Source organism: Pleurodeles waltl, chromosome 7, assembly GCF_031143425.1.
Source record: "Pleurodeles waltl isolate 20211129_DDA chromosome 7, aPleWal1.hap1.20221129, whole genome shotgun sequence".
Classification (NCBI taxonomy): domain Eukaryota; kingdom Metazoa; phylum Chordata; class Amphibia; order Caudata; family Salamandridae; genus Pleurodeles; species Pleurodeles waltl.
Genome location: NC_090446.1, coordinates 393,319,695 through 393,346,549, shown reverse-complemented (window position 1 = coordinate 393,346,549; position 26,855 = coordinate 393,319,695).

The window sequence follows — 26,855 nt, the reverse complement described above, 5'->3', positions numbered from 1 at the left end:
GGGAATTGGAAACAAAGGAAACCGGACGGAGAGGAGGTGGGGCGAGGGGGGAGAGGCTGCGAGGCTGCGGGGATTAGCAGCAGCAGGGGAATTGGAAACAAAGGAAACAGGACGGAGAGGAGGTGGGGGGGGGGAGGGGCAGCGGGGATTAGCAGCGGCAGGGGAATTGGAAACAAAGGAAACAAGACGGAGAGGAGGTGGGGGAGGGGGGAGGGGCAGCAGGGATTAGCAGCGGCAGGGGAATTGGAAACAAAGGAAACCGGACGGAGATGAGGTGGGGGGAGGGGCCGCGGGGATTAGCAGTGTCAGGGGAATTGGAAACAAAGGAAACCGGACGGAGAAGAAGTGGGGGGAGGGGGAGAGGCCGCAGGGATTAGCAGCGGCAGGGGAATTGGAAACAAAGGAAACCGGACAGAGAGGAGGTGGGGGAGAGGGAAGGGGCAGCGGGGATTAGCAGCAGCAGGAGAATTGGAAACAAAGGAAACCGTACGGAGATGAGGAGGGGGGAGGGAGGAGGGGCAGCGGGGATTAGCAGCAGCAGGGGAATTTGGAAACAAAGGAAACCTGACGGAGAGGAGGTGAGGGGGAGGGGCCGCAGGGATTAGCAGCGGCAGGGGAATTGGAATCAAAGGAAACCGGATGGAGAGGAGGTAGGGGGAGGGGCCGCAGGGATTAGCAGCGGCAGGGGAATTGGAAACAAAGGAAACCGGACAGAGAGGAGGTGGGGGAGAGGGAAGGGGCAGCGTGGATTAGCAGCAGCAGGGGAATTTGGAAACAAAGGAAACCTGACGGAGAGGAGGTGAGGGGGAGGGGCAGCGGGGTTTAGCAGTGGCAGAGGAATTGGAGATAAAGGAAACCGGACGGAGAGGAGGTGGGGGGAGTGGCCGTGGGGATTAGCAGCAGCAGGGGAATTGGAAACAAAGGAAACCGGACAGAGAAGGAGGCGGTGCGGGGCAGCACGCGAGGAGCGACCTACCTGCTGGAAGCAGGGTCAAGGGTTGCTCCTTGTTAGCGTGCCGCGGCTGCCATAAATGGGGAGGAGGGAGTGAGTGGCAGCTGGGAGGAGGGAGGGCTGGGCGAATGGGAAGGCTGGGGGGGTGGGGCCGCAGGGATTAGCAGCATCAGGGGAATTGCAATCAAAGGAAACCGGATGGAGAGGAGGTGGGGGAGGGGCTACGGGGATTAGCAGCGGCAGGGGAAGTGGAAACAAAGGAAACCGGACAGAGAGGAGGTGGGGAGGGGCCGCGGTATTAGCAGTGGCAGGGGAAATAGAAACAAAGGAAACCGGACAGAGAGGAGGTGGGGGGAGGGGCCGCAGGGATTAGCAGCGGCAGGGGAATTGGAAACAAAGGAAATTGGACGAATAGGAGGTGGGGGAGGGGAGAGGGGCCGTGGGGATTAGCAGCAGCTGGGGAATTGGTATCGAAGGAAACCGGACGGAGAGGAGCTGGGGGGAGGGGGGGTGCGGGGATTAGCAGCGGCAGGGGAATTGGAAACAAAGGAAACCGGATGGAGAGGAGGTGAGGGGGAGGGGGAAGGGGGGAGGGACTGCGGTGATTAGCAGCGGCAGGGGAATTGGAATTAAAGGAAACCGGATGGAGAAGGAGGCGGCGCGAGGCGGAGGTGCGAGGAGCGACCTGCCTAAGGCTGGGGCCTACGTTTTATTTGGCCCCACGGACCCCATCCCCTGGGGATGAATTTATTAAAAAGGGGAAGCACATCCTGGGGCCGGCTCAAGTACTCTGTCACAGATAGCCCACCCTGGGACAGAGCAGTTTCCCTGCCTGCACCAGCACAGGCAGGGAAACATAGGTTTGCTCCTTCCTGCCCGGTGGAGCACTTTCATATCTCCTGGCAGGTGAGAGCAAATGTGCTTTTCCTGCCTGCAGCAATGCAGGAAGTGAAGGCATGTTTGCTCCCACTGGGTGGGAACTTTAACCATGCACCCACCTGGTGGGAGCAGGCTTCTCTACCTGCACTCCTGTGGGCAGGGAAACAGACATTGCTAGCACCCAGAGAGAGAACCCATAAACAGCTGCTCCATCCGAGCACTAGCAATGCCAGCCGCAGTGGCCCTGGGGCTCTCCCTGTGGTCCCCTACTTGTGGTTTGGCAGTGACCTGTTGAAGCATAGGGGCACCTGTCTCTGGCCTTTGGGGATGGGGTCCCTGGAGCTGAAGAAGGCTTGGGAAAGGGAGGCCATAATCCCCCCCCCCCCTTATTGTAATTCATTTGACCCCAGGGGTGGGGTAACAGAGGCCTATTAATGCTCTGAGGGGACACAAGGCCCCCTCCCCTTTATAATAGAATGTTTCCCCAGGGGATGGGGCCCAAGGCCTAATAAGGTTTAGGGAGGGGTGCCCTGAAAAAACATAGGTTAAAGTGACATTAAAGTTAGTCATACTATGTCAGTGCCAAAATAAAGTTTTGAACTCATATAAACACAGACAATTGTCAGTTATAGTTAGCAAAGCTAATTTTAACTTATGTCCACGCCGTGCACTACTTATGACCTCATATATCACAACAAGCATGACATGTTCTATGACATAATTTATGACATCACTCATGACATCTCAAATGACATAAGTGATGATATCCATGATTACATCATCCAAGCTTCTTTTGTACACATTAGTCTATTAAAGAGTATGACATTAGAGGTCTGAAAGTAAGTACAAAATAGCTCAGAACAGATTGAAGCATCATTAGTGCTATCACACATACACTCCTTTTAGGTGAAACAACCTTGTGTTATGTGAAACATTGACCCTATACTATACACTACATGGGTAAGTACCTGGTACATACAGTTGCCTGTCATATATAGATACTATCATGCTGAGAAAATTCCCTTAAAATTCTCATAGGCGCTTCCAAGACGTATTATTTACTACATACAAACTTCTTTTAAAAGATGTGTTTGGTGGCACACTTTGGAAATCAGAGAAATTGTGTTTGAGGCACACCTTCAATTAATTAGGCCACCCCATTCAGAGACCCCCAGTAAACATACTGGTGCGAGAAAGACATGTCAGACATTAAAATTGCTCACATACAAATAATGGACTCCATCACCAGTTTTTATTATAATTACTACCTCCTCTCTCTCTGTCTCTCTCCATTTCACAGCTCACAGACACTTCACAGCCCAAATTCCACAACATATTATGGCAACCCATGGTTCCACACCCCTCTGATTGGCCCACAACTGATATGGGCACCACTACCGCCTAACTTCCTGAAAGTCTTTGGTCCCAAGTATAGCTGCAGTCTGATGCACCTCTCTTCTTGATGCTATCTAGCATAGAATAGTTCATGACAACTGCAAGAACTCTGACGTGTCATACATCACCTCAGATCACCTTCGATCTGAGAAGAGGTTCAAAAGCATTACAAAAAAAAAACTAAACATAACTACACATTTACATATTAAGGATTTTTGTGTCAGCCCTCTCCAACCATTGATCTGTTTAAACATCAGTTATATATGCTTCTACTAACCACAACAAACAGCATGGGACAAAGTGTCAGCCCACTTCAGCCATTGCCTCTGTTACACTGTAAGTGATTGAATTGCTGCTGATCACATGGTCACCTCCACATAATAAGAAGTACACTTTAGGGCCAGACCTAATAGACTAATACTTTACTTTGCCAATGCTTTTTTCCTTACCCATACTTTATCATTTTTAAATGATACTTGTGTGTTTAAACTTCGTCTTCAAGTTACCTTCATTCTGAACCAACAGTATCTTTTCTTGGAACCTATATAATAAATCGTCCTCCACTCCACATTAGACCTATCACCACTCTTCATTAATCCCACAAGAAGCTGATGACTTAGCTTTTCAGTTAAGTAACTCACCACAGACACGGCTAGACACACGAACACCTGCTTAACATCAGGATACCCACCTGGGTGATGGTGTATTTTACAAATACACATAACTTAACAATGCCATTTTCCTATGATGTACATTAAAGCTAACAAGTTTCAATTCAATCTGCCTGTTAGAAGCACACTGCAGGAAGTTCGCTCTGTATGCACTATTTAAATATAAGAAATAGCATGCACAGAGTCCAAGGATTCCCCTTAGAGGTAAGATAGGGGCAAAAAGAGATAATTCTAATGCTCTATTTTGTGGTAGTGTGGTCGAGCAGTACACTTATCAGAGGGTAGTGTTAAGCATTTGTTGTACACCCACAGGCAATAAACGAGGAACGCACAGTCAAAGACAATTCCAGGCCAATAGGTTTTTATGTAGAAAAATATCTTTTCTTAGTTTATTTTAAGAACCACAGGTTCAAGATTTACAATCAATACTTCAAATGAAAGGTATTTCACTTAGGTAACTTAGGAACTTTGAATCAGCAAAATAGCATGTACAGTTTTCAAAAAATGGCAATAAGCTATTTTAAAACTAGACACAGTACAAATTTCAACAGTTCCTGGGGGAGGTAAGTGTTTGTTAGTTTTGCAGGTAAGTAAACCACCTACAGGGTTCAAAGTTGGGTCCAAGGTAGCCCACCGTTGGGGGTTTAGAGCAACCCCAAAGTTACCACACCAGCAGCTCAGGGCCGGTCAGGTGCAGAGGTCAAAGTGGTGCCCAAAACGCATAGGCTTCAATGGAGAAGAGGGTGCCCAGGTTCCAGTCTGCCAGCAGGTAGGTACTCGCGTCTTCGGAGGGCAGACCAGGGGGATATTGTAGGGCACAGGGGGACACAAGTCAGCACAAAAAGTACACCCTCAGCGGCAGGGGTGCGGCCGGGTGCAGAGTGCAAACAGGCGCCGGGTTTGCAATTGGTTTCAATGGGAGACCCAGGGATCTCTTCAGCGAAGCAGGCAGGCAAGAGGGGGGCTCCTCGGGGTAGCCACCACCTGGGCAAGGCAGAGGGCCACCGGGGGGTCGCTTCTCCACTGGAGGTCGGATCCTTCAGGTCCTGGGGCTGCGGGTGCAGTGTCTTTACCAGGCGTCGGGTTCTCAGAAGCAGGCAGTCGCGGTCAGGGGGAGCCTCTGGATTCCCTCTGCAGGCGTCCCTGGGGGGGCTCAGGGGGGACAACTCTGACTACTCCCAGGGAGTCCTCCCTGTAGTGTTGTTTCTCCGCAGGTCGAGCCGGGGGCGTCGGGTGCAGCGTGCAAAGTCTCACGCTTACGGCAGGAAACGTGGAGTCCTTTTAAAGTTGTTTCTTCTTTGGAGCAGAGTCGCTGTCCTCGGGAGTTCTTGGTCCTTTTAGATGCAGGGTAGTCCTCTGAGGCTTCAGAGGTCGCTGGACCCTGTGGAACGCCTCGCTGTTGCAGTTTTTCTTGAAGTGAGGAGATAGGCCGGTAAGGCTGGGGACAAAGCAGTTGGTGTCTCCGTCTTCTCTACAGGGCTTTCAAGTCAGTAGTCCTCCTTCGTCTTCAGGTTGCAGGAATCTATCTTGCTAGGTTCTGGGGGCCCCTAAATACTCAATTTAGGGGTGTGTTTAGGTCTGGGGGGTTAGTAGCCAATGGCTACTAGCCCTGAGGGTGGCTACACCCTCTTTGTGCCTCCTCCCTGAGGGGAGGGGGGCACATCCCTAATCCTATTGGGGGAATCCTCCATCTGCAAGATGGAGGATTTCTAAAAGTCAGAGTCACCTCAGCTCAGGACACCTTACGGGCTCTCCTTACGGGCTCTCCTGACTGGCCAGTGACTCTTCCTTGTTTTTCTCATTATCTCCTCCGGCCTTGCCACCAAAAGTGGGGCCGTGGCCGGAGGGGGCGGGCATCTCCACTAGCTGGAGTGCCCTGGGGCACTGTAACAAAGTGGGTGAGCCTTTGAGGTGTTACAGTTCCTGCAGGAGGAGGTGAGAAGCACCTCCACCCAGTACAGGCTTTGTTACTAGCCACAGAGTGACAAAGGCACTCTCCCCATGTGGCCAGCAACATGTCTGGTGTGTGGCAGTCTGGTAAAATTCACAATAAAATGTACACTGGCATCAGTGTGCATTTATTGTGCTGAGAAGTTTGATACCAAACTTCCCAGTTTTCAGTGTAGCTATTATGGTGCTGTGGAGTTCATGTATGACAGACTCCCAGACCATATACTCTTATGGCTACCCTGCACTTACAATGTCTAAGGTTTTGCTTAGACACTGTAGGGGCACAGTGCTCATGCACCTATGCCCTCACCTATGGTATAGTGCCCCCTGCCATAGGGCTGTAAGGCCTGCTAGAGGGTGACTTATCTATGCCATAGGCAGTGTGAGGTTGGCATGGCACCCTAAGGGGAGTGCCATGTCGACTTAGTCATTTTCTCCCCACCAGCACACACAAGCTGGCAAGCAGTGTGTCTGTGCTGAATGAGGGGTCCCTAGGGTGGCATAAGACATGCTGCAGCCCTTAGAGACCTTTCCTGGCAACAGAGCCCTTGGTACCAGGGGTACCAGTTACAAGGGACTTACCTGGATGCCAGGGTGTGCCAATTGTGGAAAAAAAGGTACAGTTTTAGGGATAGAACACTGGTGCTGGGGCCTGGTTAGCAGGCCTCAGCACACTTTCAAATCAGAACTTGGCATCAGCAAAGGCAAAAAGTCAGGGGGTAACCATGACAAGGAGGCATTTCCTTACACACACACACTGTTCTATTAAGATTATATGAATTGGAGATTTTAACACATTTAAAATTCACATTAGAAGTATATGACCACCTATTTTTAAAAGTGGAATTTAAAACAAATATGTGGCATATATTTGCAAAGAAAATAAAAATGTATCATTGCACCGGCTTTCCAAGTCCGACCTAATGACTTTGCCAATGTTTCATTGTGATTGTGTTTAGCCTTCTACATCTCAGTGTCTTCTTTGAAAGGTTGTGACAGGTATCTTATTATCAACTCTACGAATTTCAAAAATTGGTTTGAAAAAGGTGTGTATATTTCTGTAGAGTCCATCTTGATCTTCTTTGTCACTCACTTCAGTCATAGGCGCTAAAAGCAGAGGTGTGGGGGATGCTGCAGCACACCCAAACTAACCATGCTGGAGTTCAGATGGTGAAAGAGCAATAAACATGCCTTTAATTTTTGTTTTTTTAATCTTATTACAGGGATCAAATATTAGGTAATATTGCCTGGCCAATTGCTAATTATTCTTTTAACATTGAGGGTTACTTTTTGAGAGGATTTTGGAAAGTGATCTATGGGACAATTTTACTGGGGTACAAGAAGAGCCTAAGGAAACGCTGAAGGTTATCATTTATTTCTAGCACACAACAAAACGTAAACGCCAGTAAATAAGCTGGACAACAAAAATAAAATATCAACAGTAAAGAAAGCACAAATGATGCACTTTGTTTTTTATTTCTGAAGTGTGAAGAAAACAAATGTTTTAATGGTATCAGAGCAAAGCAAGATACTTTGGCCCTCATTACAACCCTGACGTTTTCCGCAGTTACTTAGATTTCCTTTGGTATGTCTCACCAAACAACCATCACATCCAACTACTGCATATTTCTTTTCTTCTATGTTTTCTGTTACATTGCTTCTATATCTGTAGTGTTGAAGTACTTCATGAAGGCACATGTTTTCTAAATGTGAACTCCTTGGATAGTATGTATCCAACATTTTTGATTTCACAATGTCTGTACTTTCTGGATTGAACTCTGCTAGATACTGAAATTCAGAGAAAGAACTCAACACTATGGCCCTCATTACAACCCTGTTAGTCAGTGTTAAAGCGGTGGTAATACAGCCAACAGGCCGGCTGTAAAAAAAAAATGGGATCCCGACCATGGCGGAAACCGTCAACACAGACAGCCACTTTAACACTCCAACCGCCACGGCGGTAGCAACCAACACCGCAGCGGTCACCGCCAACAGACAGGCGGAAGACAATGTACAGCCCACCCCATTACAACCCGCCAATCTGCCAGCTTTTCCGGGGCGGTACCAACTCCATCAAAAGCACAGAGGAAAGTCCTTGGAAGGGAAACCACTCACTGTTTGACACTCAACGAAGAACCACGACGCCATGGAGCCCGAGCTGCAGGTCCTCCCCATGCTGGTCTACCTCCTCGTACACAAGGAATATCAAAGGCGGCGGCAACGACCACGGTGAGTACTGCAACTAGCACACAGAGGAGGGGAGGAGGAAAAAGCGAGTGACACACACACGCAACATGCAACACCCTCATCCCCATCCCCACCCTCACCCACAACACCATACACACAAACACATGCAACAACAGTACATTTACACCCCTTTACCCCCTGGAAGAACGCAAGGACAAAAGGAATTGAGTGAAATAAGTGAATTTTTTTAAATAGGATGATATCTGTAACAAATAGAAATACAGTATATACAAATATTTATAATATGTACAGAGGGCCGTACATTGTCCTTTGCAAATGTCCGTGGCCCACTGGGCCACAAATCATGGGCCAAGCCGACACTTGACTCCTGCCTCAATACGGAGAGAACAATGCAGGGGCAGCTGGTCAAAAAAACACACAGGCACCTCAGGGGGATAGGGAAGAGGGGGGCACATCAGCCAGAAGATGGAATAACACCACTGCTCCATGCCCACTTCTAGGTCCTGGGGAGTGCAAAGCCACAGTTCCCAGTGTGCTTCATCCTGCCAAGGATGGGGTGAGTAGATGCATTTCTCCACTGGTTCTGGAGGGTGCCTCATGCCCAGTGTGCTTCATCCTGCCAAGGAGGGGGTAAATGGATGCAGTTCTCCACTGGTTCTGGAGGGGGCCTTGTGCCCAGTGTGCTTCATCCTGACAAGGATAGGATGAGTGGATGCATTTCTCCACTGGTTCTGAAGGGTGCCTTGTGCCCAGTGTGCTTCATCCTGCCAAGGATAGGGTGAGTGGATGCAGTTCTCCACTGGTTCTGGAGGGGGCTTTGTGCCCAGTGATGCAGCTCTTGGGGTGTGGCAGTTCACATTCCCTCACCTGGGTGTCTGAGGCACGAGATTTGCATGGACGAGGTGGCATGATACTCCATGGAGGCAGGGCCAGACTCCATCCTGCGGCGACATGCTGGGTGGCGCGTGACCTTGGCCCCTTCTTCACCTTGGCAGGTGGTGGAATGGTTTGGTCCTTTGCAGGGGTCGGTGGCACACTGCCTGGCCTGACGGGTGCCCCCTTTGATCCTCTGGGAGTTGCAGGTACCACAGCGGACACTGACTTGGTGGCTGAGGTTCTGGCATGGGATCTGGACACCCTGGCCTGAGGGGAAGGACGGGGGTAGGGGTAGGGAACAGGTCAATGTTTGCCCGGAAAAGTTTTTTAGACACAGTGGGATGGGAAGAGGGCTTGGGAGTGGAGGAAGAGGGAGTGGTTGTAGGAGGTGTCTGCTGAGTTTGGGTGAAGGTGCATGGGCTAGATGCTGTTGTGAGGTGGATGGCTGTTGGGTGGGTGGGTGCTTGCATTTTATGTACTTTGGGAGGAGGGTCACAGACACACTGGGAGAGGATGCAGGGGATGTGTGCATGGTTGTGTGGGTGGTGACTGCTCGTTAGGGGTGGGTTGTCATGGGTGTGCTGGTGATGGAGGTAGTGGATGAAGATGTAGTGCATGCAGGTGTGAGTGTGGATGCTACTGGGAGGGAGGTGGATGATGAGGAGGAGGGGGACACAGTGGAGGCAGTGGATGTTGGTGTGTCTGCATGGGTATGGTACTTGTGTGAGTGCCTGTGAGATGAAGTGTGGTGCTTATGTTTGCCTGAGCCACTTTTGTGTGGTGATTTGGGTGAATGCTGGTCTGAAGGTGTGCTTGAGATTGGCTGGGGTTGAGGGGATTGGGTCTGGGAAGAGGAAGTGGGACCGGGGAGCCTAGACACAGGGACAAGGGCTGCCATCAGTGGAGAGGCCAGAGCTTGAAATGCTCTCTGTTGGGCCGCCACGCCAGAGTGAATGCCCTCCAGGTATGCATTTGTTTGTTGCAAATGCCCTGCTACACACTGGATGGCATTCAGTATGGTTGACTGCCCAACAGAGAGGGATCTCAGGAAGTCAATAGCCTCCTCACTGAAGGCAGCAGGGCTGACTGGGGCAGGACCTGAGGTGCCTAGGGCGAAGGAGGGCGAAGGAGATGCCCACCCTCCTGGGTAAGCGGGCAAAGGAAACACGCTGAGGGCCTGCTTGGAGGGCGGTGCTGGTAGGGGGGTGGCGGCTGTACCTGTTGTTGGGGTGGGCACAGACGTGTCCGCCACCGCCAGGGAGCTTCCATCGGTGGAGGAGTCGCTGTCTGTGGTCTCCCCTCCTGTCCCCATCGTGGTGCTCCCCTCGTCTTCCGTTCCACTGGACTCGGCCTCCAGGCCCATTTGGGATGCAGCTCCCTCCATTGCCGGTGCCTCTGCTCCTCCACCGGATGATGCTAATGCACACAAGGACAGGGTGGCAAAACAAAAAGGGGGGGAAGAAACAGAGGATACACTTGGTCAATGCCAGCAACACCACTACCTGTGGCGTACACAACACACAGGGAACAGCCCTATGCAGTAGGCCATGCCCAACCATTTCCTAAGACAGTCACCAGCCCATGGGGTACAATGCCTAACACCAGCATCTGCACACCAGAAACCCACAGGTCCCTGCCCAGTAGTAGATGCCCACTTACACTATTGGTGTAGGAGTGCTCCAGAGCCTGCCCAACAAGGCACCTACCCCACCATGATAGCCCTGGCCTAGGGGCACCCACAGCCTACATTTCCCACCTGGGTACCTCCTTACACACGCAAAGTCAGCTTTCAGATTCTGTACTCACCCCCCTGTGGCTGCTGTGATGCCCTCAAGTGCCCATTCAACTCCGGATAAGCCACTGCCAGGATGCAGAACATCGGGGGGTCATGGTGTGAGGGGCACCCCTTCCTCGTTAGGAGGCCAGCCCCAGCTGGGCCTCTGCCATCTTCTTTGACCAGCGGCGCAGGACCTCCCATCTCTTGCGGTAGGGTGCTCCACCTGTGAAAGACCTCCAGGGTCGCACCTCCTTGGCCTTTTTCTAGTGGATGCAAACTTGGAGAGAAAAGACAGCAGAAAAGGGAATTGTTCACCCGTCCGAACCGTCAGACTCATTGCCCACCAGTTCCCACCCATCCCCTGACGCACATACACTGACCACCTTACATGCTGCACTCTGGCCAGGACCCCTCAGCACCCTCCAACATGGCTTACATCCACAGCACTCCATACATTCATGGCCCATACATCATGCTCACAGTGTACTCACCTGTTTGTCTGGAGGGCCGTGAAGTAATGTGTACTGGGGTAGGACCCAATCCACCAGTTTCTCCAACTCCTCTGCAGTGAAGGCAGGGGCCCTTTTCCCAGACACATGAGCCAATGTCGCTTCCAGACACAGGTCACAGCAGCACTTTCAATGTAGGTCCTCTCCTGTTGAAGGTAAGGTAGCAAGTGAGTGAATAGATAGAAAATGGCGGTCACGTCCGCGGTGGTGCGTACCGTCACCGCCGGCGTACATCGCCATTGGCTCCTGGAACCCATAGGGCCCAAAAATAATCCAATGCAAAGTTGCGCTGCGGTCATTGACCGCCTACCGCGACGGAGCACACGCCAGCGCAATTACCTCATTTCCACTTGTCCCTCCTCACAGGTCAGGCAGCCGCCATTTCAGGGGGCCACAAGGCATGGCACCTAACTGCGTCACAGCAGACATTGGTACATCTACTGACTCTCGAGTTCACATACTGTGTCTGTAAAGTAAATAAATCAACATTAGTGAAATATATGTGGGAATATGACCCTCTGCTCACCGTTCTCTTCCATAGGCTTCATCCGCAGAGGCAGAATATGAGATGGCGGCATCCTCCGGTGTACAGACCCCTGGTGGACCTTGCGATAATGGAGGACAGACACATTATCCTAACTTACAGACTTGATCGTGCCACAATCCAAGAACTGTGTGCCCAATTGGAGCCAGACCTGATCTCAGCTATCCGCCAGCCCACAGGAATCCCCACTCTAGTGCAGGTCCTGTCAGTGCTCCATTTCCTGGCAAGTGGTTCCTTCCAAACAACAGTGGCAATGGCATCAGGGATGTCTCAGCCAATGTTCTCTAACGTGTTGACCAGAGTGTTGTCTGCCCTGCGGAAACACATGCCCAGCTACATCGTATTCCCCCAGGTGGAGGATTTGGCCACAGTGAAGGCTGACTTTTATGCCCTGAGACATATTCCCAACATCATTGTTGCCATTGATGGTACACATGTGTCATTTGTCCCCCCCCGGAGAAATGAACAGGTTTACAGGCATAGAAAAAGCTATCACTCGATGAATGTGCAGATGGTGTGTTTGGCGGACCAGTATATCTCCCATGTGAAAACCAAATATCCGGACTCTGTGCATGACGCCTTTATCTTGAGGAATTGCAGGATCCCATATGTGATGGGCCATCTCCAGAGGCACTGGGTGTGGATAATAGGTGAGACAAAGGTACCCACCCAGTATATGTTGGTGTCTGGATATGGGATTGTCCCTAAGGGTTAGTATGTGTCTAACAGGTGTCCCTCGAAATTTGCAGGGGACTCTGGTTACCCGAACCTCTCATGTCTACTGACCCTAGTGAGGAATGCCAGGACAAGGGCAGAGGAACATTACAATGAGGCACATGTGCGTACAAGGAGGATCATTGAAAGGACCTTCGGCCTCCTGAAGGCCAGATTCCGGTGCCTCCATCTGACAGGTAGATCCCTGTACTACTCACCCAAGAAGGTGTGCCAGGTCATCGTTGCAAGTTGCATGTTGCCCAACCTGGCCTTGAGACGCCAGGTGCCTTTTCTGCAGGAGGATGTGCCTGGAGATGGTCTTGTGGCAACAATGGAACCCTTTGGACAGTGAGGAAGAGGAAGCAGAGGAAGAAGATGCGGACAACAGAACAAATATAATACAGCAGTACTTCCAGTGACACACAGGTAAGACACTGTAACTCCACTTTACATTTCAGTTATCTGTTGGACATTGTACAAGGCAGCCTCTTTCCCTATGTCTATGGCCACTGACTGTTCCCTTTGTAATCTCTATTTTCAGATATCTGTACCCCATTCTGGCTCCTGCTATTTGTACTGCTGCCCACCAAAGCTCATCCTGAAGTATATTTCTCTGTACATTTGCGTTGCAATGCTTTGATAATGTTGTACTAATACATTTGTGAATCATTAGACTGACTCCAGGTTGGTATTTGTTTCAAGGGTGTTTATTTGGGTGCTCATAAGTATAGAGGTATGTGCAAGGGGCTAGGGTGATGGTGGAGGAAAGTACAGGGTAGAGTCCAGTCTCTTGGTATCACAGGGGCATTGTCCAAGGGGGCATAGGAAGGGGAGCAATGGCAGTTCAAGGTGGACAGGATAACAGAGTGGGACAGAAGGGTGACTATCAGGAGAGTCCTATTTCCTGGCGGGGGTCTTGGCAATGATCTCTGGCTTCTGCCTGGATCGCTGGGACCGTTTGCGGGGTGGTTCTCCTTCTGCAGGGGGTGGAGTGCTGGTGGCCTGTTGTTCCAGTGGCGGGTACTCCTGTCCACTAGCGCCGGCGGAGGTGGAAGGCTGTTTGGCTAGTGTCAGGTGCCCATTGTTGTGCCACTGCCTCCCTCATTATCTTTCCCATGTCAGCCAGCACCCCTGCAATGGTGACCAGGATGGTGTATATTTTTGTTAGGTCATCTCTGATCCCCGGGTACTGTCCCTCCTGCAGCCGCTGGGTCTCCTGCAGCTTGGTCAGTATCTGGCCCATCGTCTCCTGGGAATGGTGGTATGCTCCCAGGATGTTGGAGAGTGACTTGTGGAGAGTGGGTTCCCTGGGCCTGTCCTCCCCTGTCACACAGCATTCCTCACAGCTTCCCTGTTGTCCTGTGCCTCTGTCCCCTGAACCGTGTGGCCACTGCCACTGACCCCAGGTCCCTGATCGTCCTGTGTTTGTGGGGTTGCCTGGGGTCCCTGTAGTGGTGGACACACTGCTGATTTACGTGACCTGCGGGCAGTGGCATGGGCCAGCTGGGTGGGTGCTGTGCTGGTGTTTCCTGAGGGGGGAGGCTCTGTGGTGGGTTGGGACTGTGCCTGTATACCCGACTGTCCAGAGGTCCCTAATGGGCCAGGTTGGTCATCCTGATCCAGGCGTGCAGAGCTACTGTCGTCACTGTGGGCCTCTTCAGGGGGGGACTGGATGTAGCTGGCACCTCCTCTCCGGTGACGTTGAGTATGGGTCCTGTTGGGATGCAAATGCATTGTTAATGTATCTGCGTGGCCCATATTGTGCATGAGTGTGTTTCCCTCTATGATTGTGATTTCCCTGTCGGCTTGGGCTTGTGTGAGTGGTGGTTTTGTGGGCTGGGTGAGACTCTCTACTGGGCATGCTGTGGTGATGGGTGTCCATGTAGGTCTGTGATGGCTGTCCATGCATTGTTGTTGCATGCAGGGCTTGGTATTGGGATAGGTGGGTTGTGATGGTGGGGTATATGTGAGGTTGTGGAGTGATGGGAGTGAGGGTAGGGGTATGAGTTTGTGATGGCATGCCAGTAGGGTGGGGGGATAAAGTAATAAAGATTTGACTTACCAGAGTCCAGTCCTCCTGCTACTCATGCGAGGCCCTCAGGATGCATGATCGCCAAGACTTGCTCCTCCCATGTTGTTAGTTGTGGGGGAGGAGGTGGAGGTCCACCGCCAGTCCTCTGTACTGCTATCTGGTGTCTTGCAACCACGGAATGCACCATCAGTCAGTGCTTAATTTGCGCAGTTGGTTTCCGGTGCAGGGCACCGACACTTATTTTTGCAGGCTGGCACTTATTTTTCTACCTTAGGCATATACTGCGAGTAAAAGACACTAATGGGAAAGATGAAGGAAGAGAAAAACGAAAAAGCGTCACAAAGGGAGGAAGCAGAAAGCTACAAGAGTGAGCTGAAGAGGGAGGGAGTGGCTGTAAAGGGATTAAACAGGCCAGAAATGGCTTCAATCAATCAATCAATCAATAATTTATAAAGCGCGCTATGTACCCGTTAGGGTTTCGAGGTGCTGGGGGTGGGGGTGGGGGGGGTGCTGCTATCGTTCGAAGAGCCATGTCTTGAGGAGTCTCCTGAAGGTGAGGAGGTCCTGGGTCTGGCGTAGTGAGGTCGGGAGTGCGTTCCAGGTCTTGGCGGCGAGGTATGAGAAGGATCTGCCGCCAGAGGTCTTGCGCTGGATTCGGGGGACGGTGGCGAGGGCAAGGTTGGCGGAGCGTAGTTGACGTGAGGGAACGTAGAAGTTGAGTCTGGTGTTCAGGTAGGTGGGTCCGGTGTCGTGTAGAGCCTTGTGTGCGTGGGTGAGGAGTTTAAAGGTGATCCTCTTGTCCACGGGGAGCCAGTGGAGGTCCTTCAGGTGAGGGGAGATGTGACATCGGCGGGGTATATCGAGGATCAGGCGGGCGGACGCGTTCTGGATGCGTTGGAGTCGTTTGATGTCTTTTGTTGGGATGCCTGTGTAGAGTGCGTTGCCGAAGTCGAGTCTGCTACTGACGAGGGCTTGGATTACCGTCTTTCTGGTTCCTGTTGGAATCCACTTGAAGATCCTGTGGAGCATACGGAGGGTGTTAAAACAGGAGGATGAGACTGCATTGACCTGTTTGGACATGGTGAGGGCGGAGTCGAGGATGAAGCAGAGATTTCGTGCGTGGCTGGCTGGGGTGGGTGGAGGGCCCAGGGCGGTGGGCCACCACGAGTCGTTCCAGGACGAGGGGGTGCGCCCGAGCTTCAGGATTAGGCTGCCTCAGTATACTGTGCTGGCACATTTATTTGCTGCAACCTAGTGTTTCAGAGGAGAGCTTTGGGCACCAGCATGTTTTTATTTACAAATTATGCACTGTCATCAGTTACATACTACAACCTTACCACTGTCATGCCGAATAAACGTGGCTCATTTGCACTGCTGACTCAGTATACCCATAAGCTTGAGAGTGGTACAGTGCAGACTTCTGAAAATGTACAATGTTTTCTATGACTTTCCTTTGCTCGTGCTTGGACAATGAGTATGCATATTTGATATGTGGCTTTCATATTCTTTGATAATCAGTGGCGGCTGCTGCAAAGGTCATGGTAGGGGTGGGGGGACGACAGGGATGGGGAAGCAGAAAAAAAAATGTAGGTTTGTCGCCGCCTCCCGCTGTCTCCTGGCGCCTTGCTTGTCACTCCTCTTCTGGTGTTCCAGCATTCACTGGGTCACCAGCACATGCTCCCCAGCAATCCTGGTGCTGCTTTCATGCTAAACCTAACATGAAAGCAGCGTCAGGATTGGTCTGAAGGACAGTGACTGCCACTCAGACACAGCCCTGGGGTCTGTGCAGTTTCTCCAGCCCAGCTGTTAAACACAGCTGGGCTAGCTAAACCTGTGTGCATGTGTGTTTGGCTGGCCTGAGATGGCCGGCCAAACACACATGTCCACTTAGGTGCAGTCTCCCCTCCTCTCCCCTCCCGCCTCCCGTGTCCCAGCCCCGCCCCTTCCTGTACTGCTGACTGAGCTAGCAGATGAAAAATAAAACAATATTGAAATATTAATTTTTCAGCTCCTGGCTCTTGGACAGGGGGGCGACTCTCCTCTGCCAGTAAACTTGCTTTTAGGAAAAATAACTGCCTTTGCAAGAATCGTTTTCGTGTTACTAAAAATGATATTCAGTACAGTGTAGTTGTAGGTTTTGTCATGTCTAACGCTTGAAGATGACGTCACCCAATGGTGCACTTTCTTATTGAAATTTGGGACAATGACTAGTTGAAACACAATTATATGAAGCAAAAAAATTAAAAAGTGATAATGCATTTCGTTGAAAATGATTATCTTACTGTAGGAATTGCCAGGTTTTATGCTGTAAATGTACCATGGATTTTTTATATGTGTTCATCTAAGACATTAAAATCCGTTACAGCTGTTAACCGCTTGTTGACATAACACCGCAAAGCATTAGCATTCAGTAGCATAAATGTAGCATGTACGTATCTCTGGCCTGGGATGCCATGCTAGTTGCGTGTTTAAAGCTGTGTTTTCCACAGCACTTGGAAAATAAAATTAACCGTTTAAACGCTGCAGCACAATAAATCTATTGTGAAGCATCTGCGGCTTTGGCAGGAAGGTTAGGCAATTATATTTCGAGAAGCGTCATACCAGTGCAGCGTGTCAGGCTCTCATTATTTACCACAGGGTGACAGATCCAGGATGTCAGTTCTGGTAGCTAGTCTGCTAAAGGAATTTTTCCACGTGAAAAACCGCAAATTAATGGCGAAAGAGTCAAGATAATACACAGTCGGGTGAAGAATTTCTAGCAACTCCTGCATGCAATTTCCTGCAGTCTCGTGCTTCGGTTTTTAAGGATCTCCCACTGACATGCAGCATTGTAATTAGGAAGTTGGGGGCACTCTGTCCTATAAGTATGCAAAGTTACTGATGTGAGCTTCAGAGAGACAATTCAGTGTAGCCCAAATACACAATTGCAATTGCTATTGCAATGGCCTACTCTACGCCAAACAATCAGTTTTAAATAAACTCCAATATACAAAACGCCAACGCTCCCTTACTCCTCAACATTCCCAAATACCTTCCCGTCTCTGATCATATCATTGGCTTCCTGTAGGGCAGAGAATTGTCTTCAAAATTCTCTGCATTGGTATAAAGCACTTAACAATAAAGACACCACTTTTTTCATGGATAACATTAAATGATACAAACCAGGTAGATCACCCAGGTCTGCATCCTGTCTGCTTTCTTCAGTTCCCAGGTATAAACAACTCACCTCGGGCGGCAGAAGTTTATTTCGCGGAGTTTCCAAGGCATGGAATGATCTGCCCATCACCATCAAATTAGCTCCCACTCTACTAGCATCCAGAGAAGCCATTAAAACATGGCTTTTCAAGGAGACCTTCGATTTATCTCATCCCTAGGCTCCCTGCTAGGTATTACTTCAGCTAGCGCCTAGAAACTTTCGGGTATTAGTAGCGCTGTAAAAAAAATCTTAACATAACATAGGATAAAAATTTCAGGTTTCCAAGATAGACAGATATTAAAATAGTCATGCAGCAGAGTTCACTGAGTGTTTGTGTTAACTGAATTCTGCGCGCCATTTTTCAAAAGTATCTTTGTATTTCTACTCTTTCACCCCGAGCTGCCAGCCCACATTTCTTCAACTTCTTCTTGGGCACACTACTTCATATCTCACTCGCCCGGTTACAGTTTCTTCTATTCTGCTCAAACTAATTCACATGCCCAGCTGAACACCTCAGGGCGTGGTATTGTGAACTTCTGGGCGCGCTGTGCAAAGGTCCAGAAGACATGAGTAGCAGCTATTTCTTGTGTAAAGTTGACTTCGTGTATGGACGGTGATCATACCCTGTGTGTGCTATGTTCAGATGTATAGGGTAGACAAACACAGGTTACCCTGCAACAGTGCCTTTCGTGTAATTGTCGCGTGGTGGTACTGCTCATGAGGCTTGTAGTGCACCGTGGCCCTCTGCGGTGATCACCAGTTATAGGTATCTTCTCTGATTACAAAATGTATTCCCAGTATACAATATACAATACTTTAGTTTGTTCAAATTATTCCTCTGACATGCCTTTCGATTTTACTAAAAATATATATATAATCCACTGAAAAAAAACGAAGGTTACATGGTAGTGATAGTTAGGAAACACACTTTTTAAAAAACGTTTAAATTCATTAAAAAAGCCAGAGGATACAGGGGCATTATAGTTAGGTTCAGATTTTACACACACAAAACAAAAGAAATTCAGCACTGAACTGCTAATTACCCTACATATCACCTTAGCCACAACTTCTATGATAAAATTGACAATATCACTGCAACATTTGCAATAAAACTATTGATGAGAAAACTGTGCATGACGCAGGTGGGAATTATAGTTACCTTAGGGCATAAATCATAGTTTCTTGAGATAAACACAACTATAACTGCTGAATTCCCATGGTGTTGTGTGTGTAAAATCTGAGCCTAACTATAATATTCCTGTAACTTTTGTTTTTTTAGTGAATTTCTAGGGTTTTTTAAATTAGTAAAACAAAAAATGTTTTTTCTAGGGAAGTTAGGTACTAACTGGTGACCACCAGTAGGTAATATATTTACCTCTAGAGGCTTTCTCTGAGTCATCTTCTTCCATTGCTATGCTGTTGTTTCATTCACATTTCGAATCAGGCCACTACAAGATATGGCAATGGGAAGGGCAATTTAGCCATTGGCTCACGTAACTGTGAGTGGTGAAATTTGGCTCTTTCACAAGGGACAGTGCCAGACACAAAGGGGGTCATTATGACCCTGGCGGTCGGTGGAAAAGTGGCGGTAAGACCGCAAAAAGGGCGGCAAAAAAAAAAATGGAATTATGACCGCGGCGGCATCCGCCACTTCACCATTCCGACCGCCATGGAGGTGATAACCGCTGGGATGGAGATATCGGTCTCCAGCCCGGCGGCCGTCACTAGACCGCCAACGGCATCAGGACCCTGCATACCGCCATGGATTTCGGATGATTGGGAACCGCCATGAGATCCATGGTGATAGGCACTATCAGTGCCAGGGAATTCCTTCCAATGCACTGATAGGGGTCTCCCCCACCCCCGCTACCCCCAATGAGTCCTCCCCCGCCACCCCGCCCCCCTGCCACCCCCCAAAGGTGGAACAACCCCCCTCACCACCCTCACCCCAACATGCACATATACACATATGCACACCCCTACACGCACACACCCCCAACATGCACATACATGCACCCCTACACGCACAGATACATCACGACAACACATACCCACACACAAACAAACAGACATGCACACCGACCGACCCGCACACATTTCCCATACACACAGCACCCCCCGCACGCATACACGCACTCACACACCCCTCTACACACTCACACGCATACCCCCATGCACGCACACAACACACATCACCTCCCCAACCCCTCCCCTAACGGATGATCAACTTACCTTGTCCGTCGGCCCTCCGGGATGGGACAGGATCCATGGGGGCAGCTCTGCCACCAGCACACCGTCACCAGAACACCGCCACACCGAATCATGGGACGTGATTCTGTGGGCGGTGTTCTGTTGACGTGGCGGTGGAGGTTGAGCAGCCTCCACTTTCCCGCCGACCGCCAGTATGGCTGCTGACAGCTTTCCGTACGGAAAAGGACGGAGGGCTGCCAGCGGTCAAAATACGCGGCACGGAAGACCGCCACCACTGGCGGTCTTCAGCACGGCGGTACCTCGGCGGTCTTGTGAAAAGACCGCCGAGGTTGTAATGAGGGCAAAAGTATTTCACAAATCTGCTGAAATTTCATACATTTATTTCCAGTAGTAACAGCCCCAGCACATAATGCACAATACACGCTGCTCTTGTCCTTCCCAACCACCCACCTCAAATCCACTCTCCCCACATTCCACAATTCTACATCTCCAGTATTTTGTTCCTAATTGCCTCTGGAGGAATGAGCATACCATTATGCATTTGTCTATTATTTTCTATCGACAATTCTTCTTTTGCTTCCCAAAACACTTGTAAATTTCCTTCCAAATAATTTTTGGGTGACCGCCCTTCACATAACAAAGTTTGTACTATAAGTAATGCTGTATCTTCTTGTGACGCCCTGTTCCACTCTTCTTCAGTAATTCCCCGAACGTCATCCACTACATCTGCTACTCAATAATTCTCAAATTCATTAACCTTATCGTCTGATTCTACCAAATGCATTCACTCAAAAAATCTGCAATTTTATTCTTGGCTCCTGGCACACAATGCACCTCATACTTGTAATCTAAAAGCCTTATGGGCATTCAAGCAATACGTGGAGAAGCTCTGAACAATCCATTCGTCATCAACACTTTAGTGAGAGGTTTATGGTCACTTTGTAGGATAACATTTGTCCCCCATATAAACGACCTGAAATGTTCTAGACCCCACACGCATGCAAGAGCTTCTCGTTCAAGAACCGAATACTTTGCTTCAGTATCAGTCATTGAACGGGAAGCAAATGTAATTACACATTCTCTACCACGTTTGTCTATTTGTGTTAGCACAGCACCTAGACCTCTACAACTGGCATCCGTAGTGACAACACTTAGTAAATTTGGATCAAAGCCTTGAAGCGCAGGCGTGCTAATAATGTTGTTTTTAATTGTTTGAAAAGCTGCCTCGCACTCCTTAGACCACTCAAACATGCATTTCATTATCAACAACTGTCTAATAGGGTAAGTTTTACAGGAAAAATTATGCACATATTTGGCAGAGAACTCTGCCAACCCTAAAAATGCTCTGACCTCATCTTTGTTTGTGGGTGCAGGAGAATCTTTTATTGCGACCATTAAACTAGCCTTAGGTTCAACACCTTTACCACTAATCTCATGTCCTAAATATGTGACATTTTGTTAAGCAATTTTACCCTTGCTATATTCAGCTGTGAGCCCATTGTCACTTAATACTTGTACTTCCTTTATTTTTGGCATCATGTTCTTTTTTCGATTTACCCATAAAAAGGACATCATCATGAAAAAGACCACATCATGTATTTTGTTAAATAGTTTAAACATTAATCTTTGGTACATAGCAGCTGCGGAAGCTAGACAAAAGGAACCCTAAGAAACTGATAACAACCAAATGGGGTGACAATAGCAGTCAACCTATGGCTATCCGGATGTAAAGACACCTGATGGTAAGCTGAGGTTAGGTCAATTGCCCTTAGTTAAAGCCACAGTTTCATTGATTTTGGGTAAAGGAAATTGGTCTACCATTATATTTTTATTAAGATCTCTCAAATCCACACATAACCTCAATTTACCATTGGAACGTCTAGCTACCAATAATGGTGCAATCCAGTCTGACGCTTCAATTTGTTCAATAATGCCAGCTTGTAGTAATTTATCCAATTCACTAGAAACCTCACTTTTAATACTTAAAGGTATGTTTTTTGCTTTATGGACAGTGGGTACAGCATTATCCTTTAACAGAATTCTGTGCTGGAATTTTTTTCAAATTATCAATAGTACCTGAAAACACCTGTGGAAATAAACCTTTTATGGACTCCTCATTGATATCCTCATCCTGAATTACAGAAATAGGTTCCGTGCTATTTGGATCAAGGATCATACCCAGTGCACCTTGATCCCACCAACCTAAAACAGAAGGACCAGATTTAGAAACATACATTTTACATTCTGCTTCCCGATCCTTAAATACAAACAAAAGTTTCCCGTAACCTATCAAATGAATTGGTTCGCCAGTAAAACGTTTTGGAGAAATATCAGGTGTATCTAGATCTCTACCAACAATGTGTTTAAATTTCTTTAACTAGACCATTTCATTTACAATTGTGTAAGGCGACCCTGAGTCTGCAGTAATAGTAATGGTAACACCTCCAATAGATATTTCACATTTCGGTTTCTTCCGTTGATTGCATGATGCTGAACACTCTGTGTTTTTTATATTAGGGACCCACTTATTCTTGTCGTTACTATTCGATGTTGAAACCGAATCAGTGGCACTTTATAATAGTTTAATAGCAGACTCCTTTTATTTTCCTGCAGACCCTAAGAAAATGACCCATAATCCTGCAACCAAACATTTCTGATTCCGAGCTGGACACTTCCTATCATTTGCATAGTGACTGGACATTCCACACCTGAAACACTTAACCTTGGTCTTGTAATCCTCTTATTTTTTTAGCTTCAGTTTATAGGAGTTCTGTTTACTGGATTTATTGTCTGTCACACTTAAACTTTTCCTTCCATTCTCAATTTTGTTAACTAGAGTGTTACGATCCATTCCAGACTCACCCTCCTTTTTATTTCCCATTAACACCACTTTTGCACACTTGCCAGTCAATTTCGCTTTTTTTACTACCTCTATTACCTCTTGTAAATGTGCTTCCCCTTTAGCCCACAAGCAGTGCTGTACATTTTGGTTTGCACCATGCATAACTATTTGATCTCTTATAAGCTCATTTATGAAAGTGCCAAATCTACACGTCAATACCAATTTTTTTAAAGCAGAAACATAATCTTCAATTGACTCATCTTTATCCTGCTTCCTGTGAAAAAAAAAAATTGTAACGTTCGATCCCAACACAAACTGTGGGTGCGTAGTATCTGCCCAAATCCTCTAAAGCATGAATAAACACATCACCTTGTTCCCTTTGTTTTTTCCCAATGGAATTATACGTTTTGAAGTCTTGAGGACCTAGGCAATTTAACAATACCTTCTTCTTTTTTTCTGCGGCAAAATCATTGTCTTCATCACAAACAGAAATATAATTTAGAAAATATTGTCGCAACTCCTGCCATTTCATCGATGAATCATCAATACCTGGTAAACATGGTTGTGGTGGTGGTAGATTAAACATATTTGATGCCATACTTTGTGTTAATGACTTAATAAATATTACTATTTATTTAGTGACTTTTTCGAAGTTTATTTCTTTATAAAACATTTTTTAAATTGTATTAAAAATAGAAGAACATGACAAGAATGCAATTGTGCAGCTTCCAGGTAGGTTCCCGACATGAGAACAGGTGTAAATCGACCAACGAGATTATGAATTTGAGCTCTCTAGTTGTTTTTTATACGTAATGATGTCGAGGCATCTGAACACCTGGGGTCATCCCATGTCCATAGTCCCGCCTCCTGTTGCGGTGAAAGAGGCACAAGCAGAAACAGAATGCAGCGGCACAAGCACCCACCCAGCGTGTGAGAAGCAACGGTGGAAATTACATTGGAAATGAAGAGGCACGAGCAGAAACGGATCGCAGCAGCATATGCACACACCCAGCATGTGAGAAGCAGCGTTAGAAATGAAGATTAATCAGAAAAAAAACTCGTCCACTTACTGATCCTCTGCTGAACTGATCTGTAAGTTCTTATATACATGAATTTCTCAATTTATGTCGTCGTGCTCCGTACGCGTAATACATCCTTTGTAAATGCGTGGATGCCAGGGCTTCCGAGCAATCGTCGCCAAATTTGTTGTGAAGAAATCCACGAATCTGCTGCAATTTCATACATTTATTTCCAGTAGTAACAGACCCAGCACATAATGCACAATACATGCTGCTCTTGTCCGTCCCAACCAATCCACTCTCCCCGCATTCCACAATCCTACATTCAAATTACATTACCTAGGCCAAATACATTCTACCATCACAACACTTACCTCTAGAGGCTTTCTGTGAGTCATCTTCTTCCACTGCTCTACTGTTGTTTAATTCACATTTCAAATCAGGCCACTGCAAGATACGGCAATGGGAAGTGCAATTTAGCCATTGTCTAACGTAACTGTGAGTGGTGAAATTCTGCTCTTTCACAAGGAACAGAGCCAGACACAAAGTATTTCCCTTCGGTGTCAGGGACTACTATACCGTTGTATGCTTTTTGAGACAATATCTTTTTTTGCTTTTAGCCAATATTTCTTTTTATGTTTTCAAAAGCCCAGCAGCTCCACCAACAGCAATATTTAGTGAAAAATAAAACAAAGCATACATTGACAAATCCCAAGGGCTGGCAGCCAATGCCGACCTACTGACTGTGCTCATGCCAATCTCTGAAGCATAAACCTGCATTCTTTAGAAGCTGCACACAGGGAGATTTCCAGTTGCACCCACAGTTCAATGATCTCCTTTATATCCCACTGAGGTATCTTCACTGTCTTCCAGACTCGGGGTCCCTGACATTTGTGGTAGTGAAGATGCTCCTCTGTCTTCTTGTGGTCCACTATTCGAGTCCTCCTCACACGGCACTGGCGGCCCTCTCTCATAGGCTTTCGATATGGGGGTGTGTACCTTGGGATGATTCCTATGCCCCCACCTCCAGTGATCTCATTCTGTATTTTTCCCGGGCTCACAAACTCTGTGGTGGTCTACTTCCATTAGTCCTTCGTACCTTCCCACATTGCCCTTCACTCAGCTAGACCCAGGATGCAGTTTTACAAACGTAAGACATGCAGAATGCAGTTGGTGGCAGGTTACCAAGATATCGGAAGGGGTTGATGGATTAAATGCAGTGCTAAATGCAGCCCCAGGGTTGTGGACAGTGACTTGATATGGTAGTAGGTTTTACAAAGTGGCAAGAATGCTGTGCACTGAGATCTGACCATATCTGGCGCCATTGCCTAACATGAACAAATATTCAAGTGTACTATGAAAACACCCATTACTCTTTGGACTGTCATCCCTCAGAAAAACATGTAAGACTTAGACCTTCATTATGACATAAGCGGTAAGTCCCCTTTACCGCCATGGCGACTGCCGCCAACATACCGCAGCGGTTTACCGCTACCAATATTATGACACACTCATAGCAATCCGTCACTATACAGACACACACACATCTGCCAGACCAAAGGTCATTGATAAACTGGAGGTATCCAAACCCACACCGTTACACGAACAGAACTACGTCCACAGCATTATGACCCACGAATCACCGCGGCGGGCATTCAACCGCACTAAACCATTGGCGGTACATACCGCCCCACTCAAAATACACACAACCTAACACAACAACTCTACATTGGACAAATCAAACTACACACACCTGACACATATACACACACCACACTCACACACCCACATCACTATAAAACACACACCCACATTACCCACAACCCCTTACGACTCAAAAATATTGCCTACTGAGAGAGACAGACCAACAGCACCCACAGAACCAGAACCACAAAATACCATCACCCATACACCATCCACGTAACTTACGGCACACACCCCAACACATCACCCCACACACCCTCGCACACACCACACACACTACACCCATGGCACCACAAAGACACCCCAGGTTTTCAGAGGAGGAGCTAATGGACATGGTGGAGGAAATCATACGGGTAGAGCCACAGCTATTCAGATCACAGGTGCAACAGACATCCATTGCCAGGAAGATGGAGCTATGGAGGAGGATCGTGGACAGGGTCAATGCCGTGGGACAGCACCAAAGAACAAGGGATGACATTAGGAAGAGGTGGAACGTCCTACAGGGAAGGTATGTTCCATGGTAGCAAGACACCAGATAGTAGTACAGAGGACTGGCAGTGGACCCCCACCTCCTCCCCCACAACTAACAACATGGGAGGAGCAAGTCTGGGCAATACTACATCCTGAGGGCCTGGCAGGAGTAGCAGGAGGACTGGACTCTGGTAAGTCAAATCTTTACTACTTTCACCCCCCCACCTGCATACCATCACATACCCCCACCCTCACTCCCACCACTTCACCACCTCCCACACACCCCACCATCACAACCTACCCCTCCCACAACCAAGCCCTGCATGCAACACCAATGCATGGACACCCATCACAGACCTGCATTGACACCTATCAGCAAAGCATGCACACTTGAGACAATCACCTAGCCCACCAAAACACCACTCACACAAGCCTAAGCTGCCAGGGCAATAGCCACCATAGAGGGCAACACACCCATGCACAAGATGGCACAGGCATAAACAATAACACTGCATTTACATCTCCACAGGTCCCCCACACAACGTCACCAGAGAAGAGGTGCAACATCCAACATCATCCACACCAACATCCAGCCCCCCAGGACGATGAGGCACCTGGGGTTACTGGCAGTGAGCACACGGTCCAGGGGACAGAAGCACAGGACAACAGGGAAGGACTACTGTGCGACAGGGGGAGGACAGGCTCAGGGAACCGTCTCTCCACGAGGCACTCAGCAACATCCTGGGAGCATACCACCATTCCCAGGAGACAATGGGCCAGATACTGGACAAGTTGCAGGAGACCCAGTGGCTGCAGGCGGGACAGTACCTGGGGATCAGGGAGGACCTGAGGGACATCCATACCAACCTGGTCACCATTGCAGGAGTGCTGGCTGACATGGCCAA